This window comes from Melitaea cinxia, chromosome Z (assembly GCF_905220565.1).
Source record: "Melitaea cinxia chromosome Z, ilMelCinx1.1, whole genome shotgun sequence".
Lineage (NCBI taxonomy): Eukaryota > Metazoa > Arthropoda > Insecta > Lepidoptera > Nymphalidae > Melitaea > Melitaea cinxia.
In genome coordinates, this window is record NC_059424.1 from 21,968,325 (window position 1) to 21,990,615 (window position 22,291).

General features: G+C 32.8%; 1 protein-coding gene across 1 annotated transcript in view; it reads right to left on the minus strand.

Moving 5' to 3' along the window:
* Positions 1–22,291, minus strand: part of LOC123668999 (protein NDRG3-like) — a 178,741-nt gene that overhangs the window by 141,562 nt on the left and 14,888 nt on the right. The window lies entirely within an intron of this gene.

Genomic DNA, 22,291 nt, shown 5'->3' on the forward strand with positions numbered 1-22,291 from the left:
CCGACTTTGATGAAAAATTATTACAGATGCCAATATTGCATTTAGATGTTGTCACAGATCAAATCGATAAAAGTCTCGTCCATTGTACAATGATACAAAGTACAGCGAAACAGAAGACCGTTTGAAACTGATTTGTTTCAAGGGCGACAACTGGTTGAAACTTAATATTACTCGACGCTGTGATGAAAATAATTTATAAATGTATTCTTATGTAGATGATAACGTATAACGTTATGTAGGTTCTCTTTGTTACGACCAGACACAACGGGGAATGACACCTTATATTTAATGGAAAACTAGGTACATAGCGCCAATTGTAACGAGAAGTCATCAAAGTTTTTTTTATGTCCGTTATTACTTTCAGTCTTAGAAACATTAAATTTTATCTCGAAATAAGTATTTTTTTTATTTTATTCATTAGCATATATTTTTACACGCTTTTTATTATTCTTCACCTGTATGTTTGTATATTTGTAACCGACTCATTTTGACCCACTTCAAACGTTCAGATTTCATTTAAACTTATTAGACTTATCGAGGACCGGTGACATTACACTAATTTGAAAAGATTATTCCTTTTTAGTTTGGTTTATTTATAAAGCGTGTTCTTTTCGTTTTTTTAACTGTTAATTATTATTAATTAGAAAGCCTCATAACACAATCGTAAAGAAATATAACAGTACGCGCATTAACGATCATTCAACCCGTGACTGCACTCTGAAATCTGAATCGTTTAACCCCTAATAGGCTTAAACTACTAACCGAGCAAAAAGACGATGCTCTGTTAATTACTAAGTAGATTGTGTTCGCTTCGGTCACAAAGGGGAAAGCGCCGATAGGTATCAATATTACGATAAATCCTGTGGAAAAATTTTCGAGCCACTTGATGCTTTTTGTCGCTGTATCTGATGGCGACTGAGCCTTCACCGCCAGTTCAGTTCGCAAGCCGTGGCCCGCTTTTACGGAGCGGAATCGACCGAGCGCCCTGGCACTCCGCCAGGACGAGGCCGGGGACAACAGCACTTTCAATTTATGAACAGTACCTAGCACGGGCCGCGCCGCTCGATTTTAAACCTTTTCTACTAATTGTTAGCTTTCTGTCGAACCGCCAGAATGCAGGGATACGACCTTTCGAAAGGTCACGGCTCGCTCGCACTTCGCCATCATTTTATTAATCTAATCACAAATCAAATTTAATCAGGCGGAATGACTTCAGTTCGTTCGGTGACTTCATATTTCCCGATCCTGGTAATATTGCTAACTGTTTATTATTTCATTATTAAAATATGATTACAAAAAATTTGTTTAGTTATGTTGAATTCTAATTATTGTATTTTAATCAGGAAAAACAGATAATTAAATTTTTCTATATGGTAAAGTAAAAAAATTATATAGTGCAAAAAGTGACGGGTGTTTGAAAGAAATTTATTTGTTTCGCAATGACCTCATTTCATATGGATCACGTTTTAACGTGGCCTACATCTAACGTTAAATATATTAAGTTTTATCTTCAAACTAAAATCATTTTTCCATTTTCGAACGTTTTAAGACTTCTGGATGACATTTGCTTATTTCCCTCATTTCCGAATTCCAACAATTGGTGATCACAGAAGTTTACATAACATCGGCGTGTACACCGACGTGGCGAATATGAGAAGCAAATTTACCTAAAATTCATGTTGTATGTTGAAAAATATAATATACGGATATATTTCGAAATCAGCGTTAAAAGGCTGTGACTAAAAATAAGTCAATCGAATAATGATTACCAATCCTCTACTTAAAAAATGTTTTTTCGATTATTTTCTATGGTTTCTCAGTACTTTCTTTCAAAACATTTCTTAATATTCGATTCGGTAAAATGAACAAAAGAAATCCTTCGGCACTTTATCACGTTGCAAGATTGTACTTTTCCATATAAAATAGCCTAAATGGTAAAATCTTATAGTCCTTTCTACTGGCGGAAGATTGTGTCTTATTGTTAATCAAATTGAGACTGACGATCGTCAAAAAGTTGAAACACTACATTTAATTAAAAAGCAATGAAATCGTTTGATATACTCGTACGAATGTCAGTATATTCAGAATTTAATAGTGTTTCCCTGTTCTAATGCATTGTGTCTAAGTAAGCTGCTCGTTAGACAGTCATTACGGATTTCTTGGACCTGGTACTCAAGAACAAGCAACAAGTACAGATCAAAGAGTTCTTCTTTTAATCCACCGATAAACCTTACAGCGACGACTGTCTTTGAAAAGGGAAATAGCTAGTTGAACGTCATAAGCTGAAGCAATTAAGCTCGCTTATAGAGGCATTTCCTGCAAACCATTCTTAGCTTTCCGCCTCTCAGCCTTCAGCGGTTCCGCACAATTTAATTTAGTGCTCCAAGTGGATATACACGTACTTACAGCAAGTATCGTGACGAATCGACAGCCAAACGGGGGAATTTTGATTGAATTGTTAAAACTTTGAACTGTTAAGACGGAGCTGAAACTATAAAAGGCGACTTCGAAGAAGTTTTGGTAATGGGAATGTCGCAAGGCATAATATCTTTCGTTGTGAATTTTTATAATGTATTCACGAGCCGTGACGTCTGCGGTGGATGCATGGATGCATTCCTACAGATAGCATGTTTACAGCACGAGCACTCCACCTCGAAAGTGGGTTTAATCTTTCATTAAAAAGGTGAATCCAGGGCTTTAAAATATAATGAGGTTCTACTTGAGCATAAGTTTGTTTGTATAAGAGACTTCAATGAAATTACAATATTTCAACACTATATTCCACGATACGTTTCTAATATGTTGGGCTAAGTGTTTGAAGGTTTTATATATATTTTGTAATTAGAACACACTCCTATGACATATATTTGACTCTGTGATAACCAATTCACATCCATATACATTTAGTAAAAGGCGGTTATTTTAATATTATATAGATGTTTTAAGCTTAACCTGATAAGTAACTTATTATTTCGTAGTATTAATCGTAATATTATTATAGATTTTGTGTTCGTCGGCTGTCATCGTACAGGTAACGAACTCGAAATTTAAATTGTATCTATGTCATTGTAATTTCTTTCCTTGATCTTTTCATAGATTGTTGAGTATAATACATTGTCCACACAACCTGTACATACGTTAGAGATTGTTACATTTATCTAAATTCTTAAACATAAAAAATAAAAATGATGACTCGTGGATCCAAGGCGCGCCAGGCGGAGGAACAACTCCGGCTGGCGCTCCAGGAGCTAAAGACATACAGGGTACAGTGTGAGCAATTACTAAGGGAGAGAGACGAAAATGAGAAGGAGTTAGAGAAGATTTTCAAAAAAAATACAGAATTAAAAAATCAAATGTCACAAATGTATACTGAATATACTAATGTAAAAAATGAAAATGAAAATCTTCTCAAAATAGTCAATGGGTTTGACCAGTGCAGAGATGAGTATGAGGAAACCCTCAAATTCAACAGTGAATTGAAACATCAACTGCATGAGGCAAATAAACAAGTTATTCAGCTTAAAAATATAAACCATAGTCTAACAGCCTCTCAAACCCAGTGTCTATACAATGAATTGGTTGAAAACGCACCAAACTTAGTGTCTTCTGTCTCAAACTTGAAAAATAATATTAGTGTAATAGATTTGACCAGTGATGACTCGAACACTACCATCCCTATGCCAAGTAAAAATAAATTAAAAAAATATATCAAAATTAATAAACTCATCAAAAAATGTCACAAATTCTTAAAAACAAAAAATATTTATAAAAAGTATAATAATATTTGTAAAGAGAAAATAGAAATTAAAACAAAAATGATATCATACTGTCAAGAAATTAATATATTAAAAAAAGACTATGAGGCGGATGTTAGCTCACTGCGGTCTGAGATTGGAAATTTAAAGCATAGTTTAGAAATATTAACATCTAAATACAGTACTGCTCAGAAAGAAATTGCTGAACACATATCTGCCATGGATGACCTGGTGAAACTTGGCAACAATAACCTCGAGCGTTTTGACTCTTTTATTAATTATCATAATTGCGAATGCCACCTTTCAGCCTCCGGTCCAACAGGGCAGATAGATACTAGCTTAACTAGTGAATCCCTTACTCGGCCTGCGGGGACTCACACCGACCCCAAATATTATAATGTACAACTACCTGTACATTCCATATCTATTCCTGAGGAAAAAAATAAAATAAAAATTTACAGTGATGAGTTAGGAAAAGGTATGGGAGTATTGTTGAGTGATTTTTGTGTGGGCCAGCGAGTAATCAATCATTGCATGCCCGGAGCCACTTATAATCAAATAGTAAATAGCATTTTGAGTGAGGCTCACTGTCCCAACACAACTATTATTTTATTAATTGGGAGAAGGGGTAATGTAAACAAACACCTAATGGAAAACATTTTAAATAGATTGAATCAGTTAAATATAAATAAAATTTTATTGTTTACACTACCTTATTTAGCTAAATTGCCACAGGAAAATAGGTTAAGATATGACATTAATAATCTAATGCACACAATAACTACTTGTAAGTATTTAAATGTAAATATTAAAAAAAGTAACAAAATTGATGTTATTGACATAAATAATTTATGGAACAATAATAATTATATGTTGACATATAGTAGGCTGAGCCTACCATTTTTCTTTAAACGACAGATAACATCTGTGCTATCATATTATATACAAACTGACATAGCCAATAATCTGGTTACTTTGATATCTGCTCATATTGAGCAAAACTGTAATATGACATTTTCTGACGTGGAATCCGTTCCAAATAATAATTTAAATTAATTATTAAGACAACAGAGGAAACCTCTAGCATATTAATAATCCATGACATTAAATCAGATAAATGTCATAATAATTTGGTAAGGAAAGCCCACAGTTGTAAAAATTTATATACTGTAAACCTGGTGCACCAAAATATACAGGGCATGCTAGGTAAAGATCTTGAACTGGAGTTATTTATGAATGGTGAAAATATCAATATTTTATGTTTAACAGAACACTGGCTCTCTATTTCCCAGTCCATATTTAACTTCAGCGGTCACCAGGTAGCTAGTATGTTCAACAGAGAAAAAGCTATACGCGGTGGCTCTTTAATAATTGTAAGTAAACTTTTTAAATATAAAGAACGTAAAGACATTGTGAGCCTCTCTGTTGAGCAAACTATTGAATTAGCCTGCGTAGAGCTTGAGCACTTCATTGTTGTATGCGTATACAGACCTCCTAGTGGGTTATATGAGTACTTTGAGAAAGTATTGGAAGAAGTTTTGTTAAAATCAAATAATTCTAATAAGGCTATTGTTGTATGTGGGGATTTTAATATTGATTTATTAGATAATTCTAATATAAGTCTGAGATTTAAGTCTATGCTTCTATCATATAACCTACATAACTTATTTACTGAACCCACTAGAATCACTGCTACTAGTGCTACATGTATTGACAACATATTTACAAACTGTAAACCTTATTCTAAAGCTATTATTAATAAGTTAAGCTCAGACCATTGTGGCCAGTTAGCTTCCTTTTCTTATTCTTTAAATGTCAACAAAAATATTTTAAAAAAGACCTTTGTACCTATAAGTGCTACACGTATGGAGAAGTTTAGAGGTAGTATTGTGGCAAAACTTCCTTATTTATCATACATTAATGACCCTAACTACTTATATAACTCTTTATTTAAATTAGTAAAAACTGAATTTTCTACAATATTTACTTCAAAAACAGTCAATTCAGGGGGTCTCTTGACATTTGGTGAATGGGCAACTACTGGCATATATAAGAGCAGGCAAAGGCTTTATGAATTGTACAGTGAAAAAGCCTATAATCATAGTGTATCGTTTGCTTCTTTTATAAGTGCCTACTCAAAAATGTTTAGAAGAGTATGTTCCATGGCAAAATCCTTGTATATTAAAGACAAAATAAGAAATGCGCATAATAAAATTAAAATGACATGGAACATAATTGCTTGTGAAAGTGGAAGAGTCACAGATCGCAGCTTCGATTTTAAGTTAAATGTCAATGATAAGTTTGTTACCTCAGACCGAGAAGTTGCATCTGAGTTTGAAAAATTTTTCACTGACATTCCGCTTTCAACAACGCAATCACTTAATTCGTCTCCAGGCATTGCCGAATTTTTGCTAAAGAAAAACGTTAAAGAATGTAATGTAATATTTACATTTAAACCTGTAAACCCCAAAGATATAATAATAGCCTTCAGAAGCCTGGACGTCAAGAAAACAGCTGATCTATGGGGTTTATCTGTAAAAGTCGTTAGTTCGATAATTGATGTTGTCGCACCTCATCTAGCTACTATATTTAATGGCTGTATAGAACATGGTGTGTTTCCTGATCTAATGAAACACAGTAAAGTAATTCCTATTTTTAAATCAGGCAGTACCCTAGATCCTAATAATTTCAGACCAATTTCAGTACTCCCAACATTTAGTAAAATTTTTGAAAAAATCATCCTCGGGCAAATGTTATCGCATTTTAATGCACACAATCTACTACATAAGAAACAGTTTGGTTTTACAAAAGGTCGCTCCACAACAGATGCTAGTGTTGAGCTAATTAGAAATATTTTTGAGGCATGGGAGAGGTCGCAGGATGCTCTTGGGATATTCTGTGACTTATCCAAGGCCTTTGATTGTGTGCACCATGAGACGTTGATCAGGAAACTGCATCATTATGGGATTAGAGATAGGGCACTCAGCCTCCTGAATTCCTATTTGAATAATAGAATACAGAGGGTTGATGTAAGTGGTAAGAGATCTCCTGGGGCTCCTCTGGATATGGGGGTTCCACAGGGCTCTATCCTTGGCCCATTTCTCTTCCTTATTTACATAAATGATTTGCCATTTTTTGTACAGGACAAGCATGAGATAGTATTGTTCGCTGATGACACTTCACTTATTTTTAAGGTGAAACGTAATTTACTTATGTACGACGATGTAAACGATGCTCTCTCAAAGGTTGTCTACTGGTTTGATTCAAATAATTTATTATTAAATAACAAAAAAACAAAATTAATAAAATTCACGACACCTAATGTTAAACTTGTTGATAATGGTGTAGAATTGGGAGGAGAGATGTTAAAACCGGTGGAGTCCACTAAATTCCTAGGCATCACTATAGATTCGAAATTGCGGTGGGATCTTCATGTTGAGGGGATAGCGAATAGGCTCAGCTCTGCAGCGTTCGCGGTTAAAAAAATTAGACTTATTACTGACGTAGATACAGCTCGCGTAGTATATTTTAGTTATTTCCATAGCATTATGTCATATGGAATCTTATTATGGGGAAATGCAGCTACTGTCAATACTATTTTTGTCCTGCAGAAAAGAGCTATTCGTGCAATTTATAGTTTAGGCCCTAGAGTATCATTAAGAGATAAGTTTAAAGAAATAAAAATATTGACTGTTGCTTCTCAATATGTGTACGAAAATGTTATGTATGTTCATAAAAATATACACGAATTTCCCAGGAATTGCGACATGCATAGCATTAATACTAGGAACAAACATAAACTTGTAGTGCCTGTAACTCGCTTACGCCGAGTCAGTAATTCCTTTTATGGACAATGTATACGCTTATACAACAGGCTCCCAGAAAACGTTCAAAAAGCTTCTATTGCTAAATTTAAAAAAATTGTGAAAAAACGATTGTGTAGTAAAGGATATTATTCGATTAATGATTTTCTAGAAGACAGTACGCCTTGGGAATGATGTGATCGCTTCCAGGCTATTTCAACTTATAAAATTATTGTTCAATTCGATTTGCTTTGGGAAAAAAAACATTACTGTAAAAAAAAATGATATTAGTCCCGCTGAGTTTCTTCCGCCAGTTCTTCTCAGGTCAGAGGCTTCTTCTTTCCGAACTGGTAGTAGACTCATGACGTTCAGTAAGAAATTGTAATAATTTTATGCTGAATAAAATATTTTGAATTTTTTTTTTTGAATTTTTTTGTGATTTTTCTAAATTGACTTATGTATGTTGGATAATTGTGTTGTGTTATAAATAGTTTTATTTAATATATATTCCAATAGTGTTTTAAAAGCATTTCTATTCAATGTTAAATTGATAAATTCCCTCAGTCTTCAGAATGTTCTATTTCGTAACCGCTAAATTCTGTTTAAATACGTCTGTAGCACAATAGTGACATACTCGACGTCAACTTCAGTTACTACAAATTAAAAACGGAAGCTACAGGCTAGTCTCAGATCTAGACTAAGTTTTTGCAAGTTACCTACGAAAATTTTAATCTTTGTTTTTAAATAAGTTGTAATATGGTTTCAGTAACATCATTACTTTTCTCTATTTCAAAAGTTTTCGAAAGTTATATTTTTTCGTCGTTAGAAACATCACGTATACTTTTCATCTTATTTTATTTATCTATCATCTTACTTTATTGAAAACGATATAATTATGTTAACACAAATCATTCAAAAAGATTATAATACTGTATGATCGAAATATTTACAAGTTTAACATTCGAGCCACGTATTTATCTTATTATAATTGTGTTTGCTCGCAAACGAAAAAAAAAACCGACTTCAATTACGTCGACAAGTAATACAACGTAGGTAGACGAAAAAATAATCAAGTAAATACGCGTTATCAAAGATTACTCATAAAGTTGTTATTAGATCTCGATGAAATTTAAATTTGACCACACGATAAACATCAGCTTTTGATTGAATTAAAAATCATCAAAATCGGTCCACCCAGTAAAACATAGTCATGTAAGAAAGCATAATTAGATATCCCGAAAAGTAGTTGTTAGATCTCAAATAAATTCAATTGGAAATAAATGACACGCACCACCTTTCGATTAAATTTTTTTTTGTCAAAATCGGTCCACCTTGTCAAAAATTCTGCAGTAACATACATAAAAAAACAATCTAATTGAGAACCTCCTCCTTTTTTGGAAATCGGTTAATAAATTCAACAAGAATCTCGTTAGGACTTGCAGTCATGTAATATTTTTGTATTAATTTTATAAAAGGACACTAAAACTTTAATTCATCGTATTAATGAAGTAAATTGAGTAGATAGTAGAGAAATTCGACTGCATAAATATATACAAGAAAAGAAATATTTAACTTGACAAGAATATAGAAAAATCTTATAATAATATAATTGTGTTTGTTTTAAAACGAAAAAAATAATTGTGTTTGCTCGCAAACGAAAAAAAAACCGACTTCAATTACATCGAAGAGTAATACAACGTAGATCGACGAAAAAATAGTAATACTTTGTTCGTATTCCATATAACGCGACATTATAAAATTGTAGAATTATATAATGTTAAATAAGTTAGTTAATGATTGTGGGCAGAAATTTCATAAAAGGCCCGTCGTCGATTCGCGCGAAGCGCTGACATCGCTTATTACGGCGGGTTTTTTAGTTGAAGCGGATTTATATTGAATTACGGTTTATGTCTTTTTTATTAAAAATATGTACTGTTCATGTTTTCACACAGCTCCGATGCACGACTGGAGTTTACCCCTTCAGATCAACTGTCTAAATAGGCACAAAAAGGCTTACTAGTCTGAGAAATATATTATTACTATATCAAATTGTAAATAAATGAATGCAATAACGCCATCTATCGGAACCTAATTGCGTTATTAGAAAACGTCTGAACGCCATCTCTAACAAGGTCATTCGTTCAGTAGATTTTACTGTTCAATTTTTTCATTCCGGGGCCTTAAATGAAAATCGATTCTTAAGGAGAAAACTCCAAAAACAGTCAAGTAAATACGCCATATCAGATATAGCTCAAAAAGTTCGAGTCAAATCTCAATTATATTTAAATGGGACCACATGACAAGCACCACCTATCGATTAAAAAAAGAATCATCGATATCGGTCCACCCAGTAAAATAGTAATGAGGTTAATATAACGTTGGTCGACGTAAAATAGCCAAGTACCCAGCCAAATACCCAGTATTAGCGATAACTCAAAAATTAAAAGTTCAAATATATTTATAACGAATAAACTGCTACTCTCTACTCTAGTGGAATATTGTAATTTGATCGATAGTGAACGAAGTAATTTCATTAAATTTTCATAGATGGCGTTGTGGCAAAGTATTGAACATGACCACAGTCGTCTTAACATCGTCATGTAAATACGTGTCATCAAAGATTACTCAAAATTGCTCATTATATCTCAATCATATTTAAAACGGACGACATGACAAGTATTAGCTTTTGATTTATACAAAAAAGATCAAAATCAGTGCACCCAGTAAAAAGATATAACGTATAATACAACGTAGGGTGACGAAAAAACCGTCAAGTAAATACGCAATATTAGATATAACTCACAAATTACTAATCAAATCTCAATTAAATTTGAATGGGACCACGTGACGAATAGTAGCTTTTAATTTATATAAGAAACGTCAAAATCGGTGCACCCAGTAAAAAGTTATGAGGTATAATACAACGTAGGGTGACGAAAATAATGTCAAGTAAATACGCGTTATCAAAGATTAATCAAAAAGTAGTTATCAGATCTCGATAAAATTTATATGTGACCACATGATAAACATCAGCTTTCGATTAAAGTAAAAATTATCAAAATCGATACACCCAGTAAAAAGTTATTGCGGATTTTCAAGGGTTTCCCTCGATTTCTCTGGGATCCCATCATCAGATCCTGGTTTCCTTATCATGGTACCAAACTAGGGATATCCCCTTTCTAACAAAAAAAGAATTATCAAAATCGGTACACCCAGTAGAAAGTTATGTGGTATAATACAACGTAGGTCGACGAAAAAAGCGTCAAGTAAAAACGCATTATTAGATATAATTCGAAAAGTAGTTGTTAGATCTCAAATAAATTTAAATGGGACCAATCGGCACACACCACCTTTCGATTAAAACAAAATTTGTCGAAATCGGTCTACCTGGTCAAAAGTTCTGATGTAACATACATAAAAAAAAAAAAAAAAAAAAAAAAAAAAATACAGTCGAATTGAGAACCTCCTCCTTTTTTGGAAGTCGGTTAAAAACCGATTTGAACTACATCGAGAAGTAATACAACGTAAGTAGATCAAAAAGTAATCTAGTATAAACATACGTCATCAAAGGTTACTGAAAAAGCTGTCATCAGATCTCAATCAAATTTAAATGTTGTATACAAGGCAAGCATTTATTTATTTATTTACCCTTTATTGTACACCAAACAAAAAATAAAATAAACAAGCAACATTAACAATAATTAGTAGAAAATGTACAAGGCAAACATCAGCTTTCGAATGAAACTAGAATCATCAAAATCGGTATACCCAGTGCAAAGTTATGCGGTACAATACAACGTAAGTCAACGAAAAAATAGTCGAGTAAATACGCATTATTAGCTATAGCTCGAAAAGTACTTGTTAAATTTCAATTAAATTTAAATGAAAAAACATGACACGTACCAATCTACGTAATATCATGTTCCATTTAAATTAAATTTAAATGAAAAAACATGACATGTACCAATCCACGTAATATCATGTTCCGAATCGGTGGTAGCTTTACTTTTATTATACAAAAATAATAATTTGTTTTTAAAGTTTAAATTTGTAAAATGACGATTCGACAGTGCTATTTGAATAAAGCTGTTTTTGATTTTGACGACCTTACGATTACAAAAAATAAAAAAACAAAATCGGTCCGCCCAATCAAAAGTTCAGAGGTAACATAGATTAAAAAAATACGATCGAATTAAGAACCTCCTCCTTTTGGAAGTCGGTTAAAAAATAATTGTAATTGCTCGCAAACGAAAAAAAAACCGACTTTGTTTACATCGACAAGTAATATAACGTAGGTATATAGTAGATAAATAAGTAGTCAAGTAAAGACGCGTTATCAAAGATTACTCAAAAAGTTGTTATCAGATCTCGATGAAATTTAAAATTGACCAAATGATAAACATCAGCTTTCGATTAAATTAAAAATCATCGAAATCGTTACACCCAGTAAAAATTTTGGTGGTATAATACAACGTAGGTCGACAAAAAAATTGTCAAGCAAAAACGCATTATTAGATATAACTCAAAAAGTAGTTGTTAGATCTCAAACAAAAAATAAATTTAAAAAAAAACACAAAATAAAAAATACAATAGAATCGAGAACCTCCTCCTTTTCGGAAGTCGGTTAATAACTAAATCGGTAGACAAACGAAGATCTTCAATATCTCAATAGCTATTTATTTAAGGAATATGACGTTTAATAACCTACTGTAGGGGGGTAAGTGACCAAATCGCGAGACGGGAGGCGACTCCAGCCTGCCACGAGTGTGGGGCGCCAGAGGATACGGCGCTCCACACGCGGGAGGTGTTCGCGCGTGGGACTCGCAGCGGCGCGCGCTTTCGGCGGTCCTCGGACGGGATCTCTCACTGCCGAGCGTCTCAAAAGCCGTGCTCGACAGTGAGAGATCGTGGCAGGCGGCGGTCTCCTTCTGCGAAGAAGTGATGACGCAGAAGGAGGCCGCGGAGCGGGCCAGGGAGAATGACGTCTCCGCTGACCCATTCTGGCGCAGACGTACGGGGGCAAGGAGACGGTTTGCCCACCTCCTCCCCCCTCGTAATAGTGGGGTCGTCGGCCGATAGTCGGGGGACTTCGGCCGGCCGGACGACACGACTTCATGTCTGAGGTGGCCTTATTGTGAGCCCGGAGGTTTCGTCCGGCCTAACGCCGGGGCGAGGTGGCAAAACGCTAGTGCGACCCCATTTCGCCCCACCCAGGCGGACGATTGCTCAGACGTGGTAGTTTTTTAATCAGAAGGAGTCTGACATAACCCTCTGAGGAGGGTATCCATGATGGATTTTCCCCACGTAAAAAAAAGAGGGTGCTGTGTGGCTACGGCACTAAAGAATTTAGCCACCCCCTCTCTTCCCGTGGGTGTCGTAAGAGGCTACTAAGGGATAACAAGGTTCCACAACCACCTTGGAACTTAAGAAGCCGACCGATGGCGGGATAACCATCCAACTGCTGGCTTTGAAATACACAGGCCGAAGACGGGCAGCAGCGTCTTCGGTGCGACAAAGCCAGTACTGCGGTCACCAACCCGCCTGCTTAGCGTGGTGACTATGGGCAAAACACATGAGTTCACGTTATTTTTGGCGTAAACTTGTGGAGGCCTATGTCCAGCAGTGGACTGTATAGGCTGTAATGATTGATTGATGATTGAAAAAAAAGAGGGGGTAAGTGATTTTAAGCACCCAAGCAAAAAGAGTGTGTTATTAATCTCACACTCACACACATTATTGAGATTTTTTACATAGGGCTGTACTTAGTATATATATGGTGAGTTTTTTTGAGGGAAGACCCGGCGAACTTCGTACCGGCCTATTGTAATTATCACTAAAAAGTATAAACATTATATCACTACATAGTATAAAACAAAGTCGCTTTCTCTGTCCCTGCACATGTATGTACGCTTAAATCTTTAAAACTACCCAACGGATTTTGATGCGGTTCTTTTTAATAGATAGATTGATTCAAGAGGAAGGTTTATATGTATAATAACATCCATTAAATAGTGGAGAAATACTGTTATTTTTGAGTTTTCTAATGTTATGTCGTAAATAATTATTATTTTTTTCGCTTAAATTGCAAACGCAGGCTGAACCCTACGAGATTTATCAAAATAATGTACTAAGTATTGTACACATTGAAAAGGTCTACAGAAAACTCCGCGATGGTATATACCTATCTCTTATGGATATCCCACAATAACATTTTTTTGTCATTTATTTTTTACGACAAATAATGGCTAATTTTCGAAGCGATTTTAACCAATACAGCATTAATCTTTATCCAATTAAACACCTTAAATATATTTTTTATTTAATATAGATCTATATGGCCCTTTACAGCAAATGATTTAAATGAATATTTTCGAAGATATTACAGATTTAAAAATCGCGGTACGTAGCGTTTGCGGCGGTTCCGGCCGGCTTTTACTCTAAGTTAACGCGTGCGGGTCACGGGCAGTAATGAATAAATCAAAACTACTGGATCGATTTTAATCATTTTTTCAGTGAATGACATAGGCTATAATTATATTTTATACCCGTGCGAAGCCGGAGCGGGTCGCTAGTGTACCTATAATCCATGCATAATATAAAAAAGAAACACTAATAATATCAAAGGCTTACGATGTGATGTCATAAATAAACACATTTTTTGCCTTTACATTGCAAACGCTGGCTGAACGCTACGAGATATGATCGAAACAATGTACGTCTGTAATGTACGTGTATGTAAAGTCCGCGATGAATATGATAAGAGATATAATGGCTTATTTACAAATTTAAAATGCAGGACATAACGGTTGCGGCGGTAGCGGCCGAGGAGCCGGCGCAACAATTTTTCAAAATTTTATTTTCGTACTTTTAGTCGGTATTGCTAATTTTGAAACCGCATTTATAGTAAGTACATTAGGGTGGATAGGATTAGACTAAAACCATAATTTATCAATTCAAGAGTAACCTCTAAAGAAAACATGTTTGTATTGTCTAATGACAAAAAAGCTGTGAACGTGATATATAGATATTCTGTTGTATAATTAGTATCACCGTTACGAAGCCGGGGCGGGTCACTAGTTTTTAATAAATTGTTTTTTTTTTTTGTATAATTTTCTTTTCTACAAACGTGGTTCTGACCGTCAACAAAAAAAAAATCTCATTTTGCGTATATTATTATAGAGTAGAATATAAGTTTAAATATAACGTTTTAAAAGAAAACTTTTTTAATACGGACATATAGCACAAAATTCACCATAAAATTAATACACGATTACAAAACAAAAACTTATAACAACTACTGCAACAAATGACGTATATCGGTATTACGGAACATTTGACTTCTCGCTTGTTGAATGGATTAGATGTGGCATTTAAGAAAAGAAGAACCATAATAATTGTGTTTGCTCGCAAACGAAAAAAAACCGACTTCAATTACATCGACGAGGAATACAACGTAGATCGACGAAAAAATGGTCAAGTATCAAGCGTTATCAAAGATTACTCAAAAAGTAATTATCAGATCTCGATAAAATTTATATGTTTTATCAGCTTTCGATTAAATTAAAAATTATCAAAATCGGTATACCCAGTAAAAAGTTATTGCGGATTTACGAGAGTTTCCCTCGATTTCTCTGGGATCCCATGGTACTAAACTAGGAATATCCCCTTTCCAACAAAAAAAGAATTATCAAAATTGGTACATCCAGTAAAAAGTATAAGTAAAAGTAAAAGTATACTACAACGTAGGTCGACGAAAAAAGCGTGAAGTAAAAACGCATTATTAGAAGACTCGAAAAGTAGTTGTTAGATCTCAAATAAATTTAAATGGGACCAACCCGACTAGAAAAACGGTCAGGCTCAACCAGATCATGTATCTGGACCGGATCAGGATAGAATGAGGCATGCCAGATCCGGCAAGCTCTATCAGGACCAGGTCTGGTCCAGATTAGGGTAGCTTGATGTAAAATATAATCAAGTATGGTAAGGTATACTGGATCAGGACCCGGTCCGGTCCAGATCAGGGTAACCTGATGTAAAATATAATCAAGTATGGTAAGGCATACTGGATCAGGACCTGGTCCGGTTTAGATCAGGATAGCCTGATGTAAAATATAATCAAGTATAGTAAGGCATACTGGATCAGGACCTGGTCCGGTTTAGATCAGGATAGCCTGATGTAAAATATAATCAAGTATGGTAAGACATACTGGATCAGGACCCGGTCCGGTCCAGATCAGGATAGACTGAAAAAAAAATACGCGAACTGAGCCTGAATCGCGCTATTAATGTTTTTAAGCGCACTTAGTATATATACAGTTATCAGGACAGTCTAGCCTAGTCTAGGGACCATTTCTACACAGTGGAGCAGTCGTAAGTAATAGGAAATAGTTAATTAGAAGTTAATTATTAGAAGTTAATAAATAAAATTTAATTAATAATAATTATTATAAAATATATAAAATTATATGATAATAATTTCATAAAAATAAATAAAAATAATTAGTATATTTAAAGTAAAAACATAAATAAATAATACAGTGGAAAAAATAAACGGAAATAAATATCATAATATAATTATGTTAAGTAACATTTATAATATCAATTCGCTTTTTTTTGTTATTAAATTTTTTCAAGAATATACATTCGTGTTTTTTAAAAGGACCGGATCGAACCGGCTGATCAGGATGAGATGAGATTTCCTGATCTGGACCTGATCAGGAAACCTCTTCTCATCCTGATCAGGTCCAGACCAATCATCTGCGTTACATACCTTATCTAGTCCTGATCAGGCATGCCTGGTCCGGTCCTTCTAAGGAAGACGAAAAAATTTCTACTCGGGAATTGACACACACCACCTTTAAAAAAAAATTGTCGAAATCGGTCCATACGATCAAAAGTACTGATGTAAAATACATTAAAAAAAAATACAGTCGAATTGAGAACCTCCTCCTTTTTTGGAAGTCGGTTAAAAAATATAAGAAATGAATCGAAGTCGTATTATCTGAACAACCTGTAACTGCTTGTAGAAAACCGATTTTGCGTCTCGATCGCCTTCCCTGCGTACGCATTTACACCGAATTAAAAGATTTTATACTTACTTTAGTTTGTAGAACTACCCCCCTTATTGTTAATTGCCTAAATAGAACTGTATTCAAACTACTTCAACACTCCGGACAATGCGATTTTTGGAGTGTATTAGTGTAATTTTTTATGTAAAATGAGTAAATTATATATATATATATATATATATATATATATATATATATATATATAAATTAGCGATTCAATTTTATATACATATCTATGAACATGATGAAAATAAAGAAGTATCTTGTCTCACACCCACTGGCTAACACAATTAGCAGTGGTGTGTATTGTTTAAGGCTTACTCACCTAGATTACCTTGCTTTTTTTATCTCGTGTTTTAATAAAAACTATAATCAACCTTAGAGATGGCCAAGCTCTTTTAATTTTTGAAAAAAAAAAATATTGTCTCTTAAAATAGTTTTAAATATGTAATAGTTAAAACTTTTCCATTTTAGATTTCTGAATATTTAGTTCTTTTTTATAAAATAATAGATTTATAAAGTATAATTTTTAGAATTTACCAAAACAATAATGTTTAGCATAGTTAATATTTAATCGTATTCAAAAGATTTTTAGGTAAATAAAATATTAATGAATTAGTTTTTTTTTTCTCTAAAAAGGTTTTTTTTAATTGTTACAATGCAATTAATTAACAAGTTACCTTTGAGAAATTAACAAAAATATTATATAACTAGCTGTGACGGTGACTTCGTCCGTGTGGAATTGAACAGAAAAGTTATTGTTCATTTTGCAAAGTTATAAAATAAATAAAGTTCTAAAATAAAAGTAGCATAAATTACTCCTTATTACATGAGCTATCTGCCAGTGAAAGTCCCGTCAAAATCGGTCCAGTTTCAGAGATTAGCCAGAACAAACAGTCAGACAAAAATTGTAAAAAAATGTTATTTTATATTGTATGTACCGTGTATATCCATACACATTTAGTAAAAAGCGGTTATTTTAATATTACAAACAGACAGTCCAATTTTATTTATTTGTAAAGATTGTGATGATGATAAATCCTATATTGTCAATAATGATTTTGTATTTTAAATTTAATTAATATTTTTTAAAATGCATAATGAATAATTTATGTCATTAAATTCATATGATCATTTCAAATAAAGAATACATAAAATAACAATACAATAAACATATTTCTACACACAATGTACATTCTATTTTGCAAATAATAAAGAAAATTAATAATATTATTAAACAAAAAATATTAAAAATTAAAAACATAAAGTAATTAATGTTCACTATATGACAACTAGGAAAGCTTCTTACCTCAAGAGAGCAGTTTCCTCAGAGTTGGGGGCAGGCATTTTTGTGAGAAATGTCTTACACGCTTCTTGAAGAGTCCTCTCTCTGAAATAGTGCAGTGTACGATATACAAAATGCACGTTGAGATGCCAAAAAAGTTTCAAACTTGTTGCAATTTATTCAACATTTACTATCTAGTGAGTGTTTTTTAATTATTTTACAGTTGATAAGTTACGCAGCCAGTCTGAGATGGTTTAAGAGTTGTTAGTTGTCACGTGCTTAAATGTGCAATTAGATGTAAGTATGAAACTTTTATTAGTGCAATGTTTTACTCACTCGATGAAAGCATCACGTGCGTTCTTTAGGTACTGAATGAGCAACGGTTCTAAGCGCCGCTTGGCTTTCCCCCTGAACCTAATTATGTGTTTTGCTTTCCTTTTACTTATCGACAAACTTTTGAATCCTCGTACCACGGATATATAAGAAGCATCTTCAAGCCAATTTCGTTCCATGCCACTTAACATGCCATAACAAATAAAAATAAATTATACAAAACGAAAATTAAGCATACTATTATTGTTTTAAAATAAAAAAAAATTGAAGCGTGAAGAGTAAAGGAAAGTTTGAATTATATTTCCACAACTACCCACAACTAACAAGTTACGTGAAGTCGTGGCTTGCAAAGCGGATTTAAAAACAGCCCAATATACAAAAACTTTTTAGCATTGTTTCAAACAACTTACCGTAACTTTTAAGCAGTTTTAAGTAATTTCTGGACTTAATACGACGTCCGGTGTCTGCACACGATCGTATAAAGTGCACTATTTAACTAAACACTGTTCACTAGTACGTGCCGATGGCAAGTGCCGAAGAAACACCTTCCACAGACCTGCAATAGTCGTAGCTCACTTCTCGTCGCAACGGAGACGCATGCGCGTACGAACACGTCAATTATTTAATCTAAGCCCGGGAGATACAACTGATCAACAAATACACGACCGGAAAAAACAAACTTAAACAGGAAGTGACAAATATAAAAATATATAAGATTACGATAACTTTGATATATAATCGTTATAATTAAAAATTTAGATAATAATAATACAATATAATAAATATATATAATAATAATAGAATATAATAAATATATATAATAATATAAAAATGTATATTATTTTATTCTATCATTAAATGCAATAGATGTAAAACTTTAAACAAAAGTATTTACAGAAAAGATTCAATAAGTGTATAATCTATAATTAACACTGCGTAAAGTTTATATTATATATAATATTATTATAAGTTACTCTTTGGTTTATATGATGTTCCTTATTTAAAAGTTTCATAAACAAATGCAACATTTTATTTTTTTTTTAATTTATTGAGAGCTGGATTCGAGTTTTTCGCTCTAAACTGTACACATTTTTACATATTAACAATAAGACAATAATATTATATAATTATAAACAAAATCTTCTACACCTCATATTTTTTCTTTGTTATATCTTCTCTATTAACGAACATATAAAATTTAATGATGGTTTAAAAAATCTTGGATTGGCTAATATTTCTTTTGGGCGATGGGGAGTATTTATTTAATTTTCTGAGCAAATGTTATTTATATCCGTAACCAGGATTAATCTGTAACTTCAATGACTCTCATTTAAAAATAATGTGGTTTATGTTACAGCATATGACTCACTGCATTTAGTACACTTAGGCTCTTGAATAATTTTTAATTTGAAAAGTTGAGAGGGAATGAGACAATGTCTAAATCTCATTCTATTAATTATGGAAATAAATTTTCTTGATTCACAGCTGATGACGTTATATCAGGGCTTAGTATTGATGTCTTTTTGAATTTTAGCGTACCATTATCCTTTATTCTGCATTGTTATAGTCCCATAATCTCTTCAAAATCTATTAATCCCGTCTTTGATGATTGGAAAGTAATCGGAGAAAGGTGTTTTAACAACATCTTTGTGGTCCTCATCATATCCACTTTTTGTAGCTTGATCAGCTATTTCATTACCTGATATGCCTCTGTGGGAGGGTACTCAGGCTAGCTCAACGTAAACATTTCTCGCATTTAAATTTTACAGTAAATTTCTAATCTTAAATACTACATAATTTGTTTTAACGGTTAATTTACAACTGTAAATTTTTTTCCAAATACTTTCAAATTTATATCCATAAATAGGCCATAGAGAGCTAGAATAGACAGACTTTGAGATATTTATCGTTAAATGTAAAATAACTGACATTTGGGAAAGCATTACAGATTACAGATTTCATTGATTGTGCGATAATATTAGAAGACACTATAGAACTCGATAATTCTCTACTATCGTTAACTTCCTAACAGGTAAAGAAGAGTTTATTGCCAACATTTTTAGAAAAAAAACTTTTGGGCTAAAATTAATACCTGTTTCATTTTCCATTGAGTTAATTGGTGTAGATTTCATAGCTCCAGTAATTATTCTTAATATTATATTTTGAATAATATTTAGTTTCTATAGCAGAGATGGTCTAGCATTTATATATGCCTATATATGCCTATATACACAATGTACATTCTATTTTGCAAATAATAAAGAAAATTAATAATATTATTAAACAAAAAATATTAAAAATTAAAAACATAAAGTAATTAATGTTCACTATATGACAACTAGGAAAGCTTCTTACCTCAAGAGAGCAGTTTCCTCAGAGTTGGGGGCAGGCATTTTTGTGAGAAATGTCTTACACGCTTCTTGAAGAGTCCTCTCTCTGAAATAGTGCAGTGTACGATATACAAAATGCACGTTGAGATGCCAAAAAAGTTTCAAACTTGTTGCAATTTATTCAACATTTACTATCTAGTGAGTGTTTTTTAATTATTTTACAGTTGATAAGTTACGCAGCCAGTCTGAGATGGTTTAAGAGTTGTTAGTTGTCACGTGCTTAAATGTGCAATTAGATGTAAGTATGAAACTTTTATTAGTGCAATGTTTTACTCACTCGATGAAAGCATCACGTGCGTTCTTTAGGTACTGAATGAGCAACGGTTCTAAGCGCCGCTTGGCTTTCCCCCTGAACCTAATTATGTGTTTTGCTTTCCTTTTACTTATCGACAAACTTTTGAATCCTCGTACCACGGATATATAAGAAGCATCTTCAAGCCAATTTCGTTCCATGCCACTTAACATGCCATAACAAATAAAAATAAATTATACAAAACGAAAATTAAGCATACTATTATTGTTTTAAAATAAAAAAAAATTGAAGCGTGAAGAGTGAAAGTAAAGTTTGAATTATATTTCCACAACTACCCACAACTAACAAGTTACGTGAAGTCGTGGCTTGCAAAGCGGATTTAAAAACAGCCCAATATACAAAAACTTTTTAGCATTGTTTCAAACAACTTACCGTAACTTTTAAGCAGTTTTAAGTAATTTCTGGACTTAATACGACGTCCGGTGTCTGCACACGATCGTATAAAGTGCACTATTTAACTAAACACTGTTCACTAGTACGTGCCGATGGCAAGTGCCGAAGAAACACCTTCCACAGACCTGCAATAGTCGTAGCTCACTTCTCGTCGCAACGGAGACGCATGCGCGTACGAACACGTCAATTATTTAATCTAAGCCCGGGAGATACAACTGATCAACAAATACACGACCGGAAAAAACAAACTTAAACAGGAAGTGACAAATATAAAAATATATAAGATTACGATAACTTTGATATATAATCGTTATAATTAAAAATTTAGATAATAATAATACAATATAATAAATATATATAATAATAATAGAATATAATAAATATATATAATAATATAAAAATGTATATTATTTTATTCTATCATTAAATGCAATAGATGTAAAACTTTAAACAAAAGTATTTACAGAAAAGATTCAATAAGTGTATAATCTATAATTAACACTGCGTAAAGTTTATATTATATATAATATTATTATAAGTTACTCTTTGGTTTATATGATGTTCCTTATTTAAAAGTTTCATAAACAAATGCAACATTTTATTTTTTTTTTAATTTATTGAGAGCTGGATTCGAGTTTTTCGCTCTAAACTGTACACATTTTTACATATTAACAATAAGACAATAATATTATATAATTATAAACAAAATCTTCTACACCTCATATTTTTTCTTTGTTATATCTTCTCTATTAACGAACATATAAAATTTAATGATGGTTTAAAAAATCTTGGATTGGCTAATATTTCTTTTGGGCGATGGGGAGTATTTATTTAATTTTCTGAGCAAATGTTATTTATATCCGTAACCAGGATTAATCTGTAACTTCAATGACTCTCATTTAAAAATAATGTGGTTTATGTTACAGCATATGACTCACTGCATTTAGTACA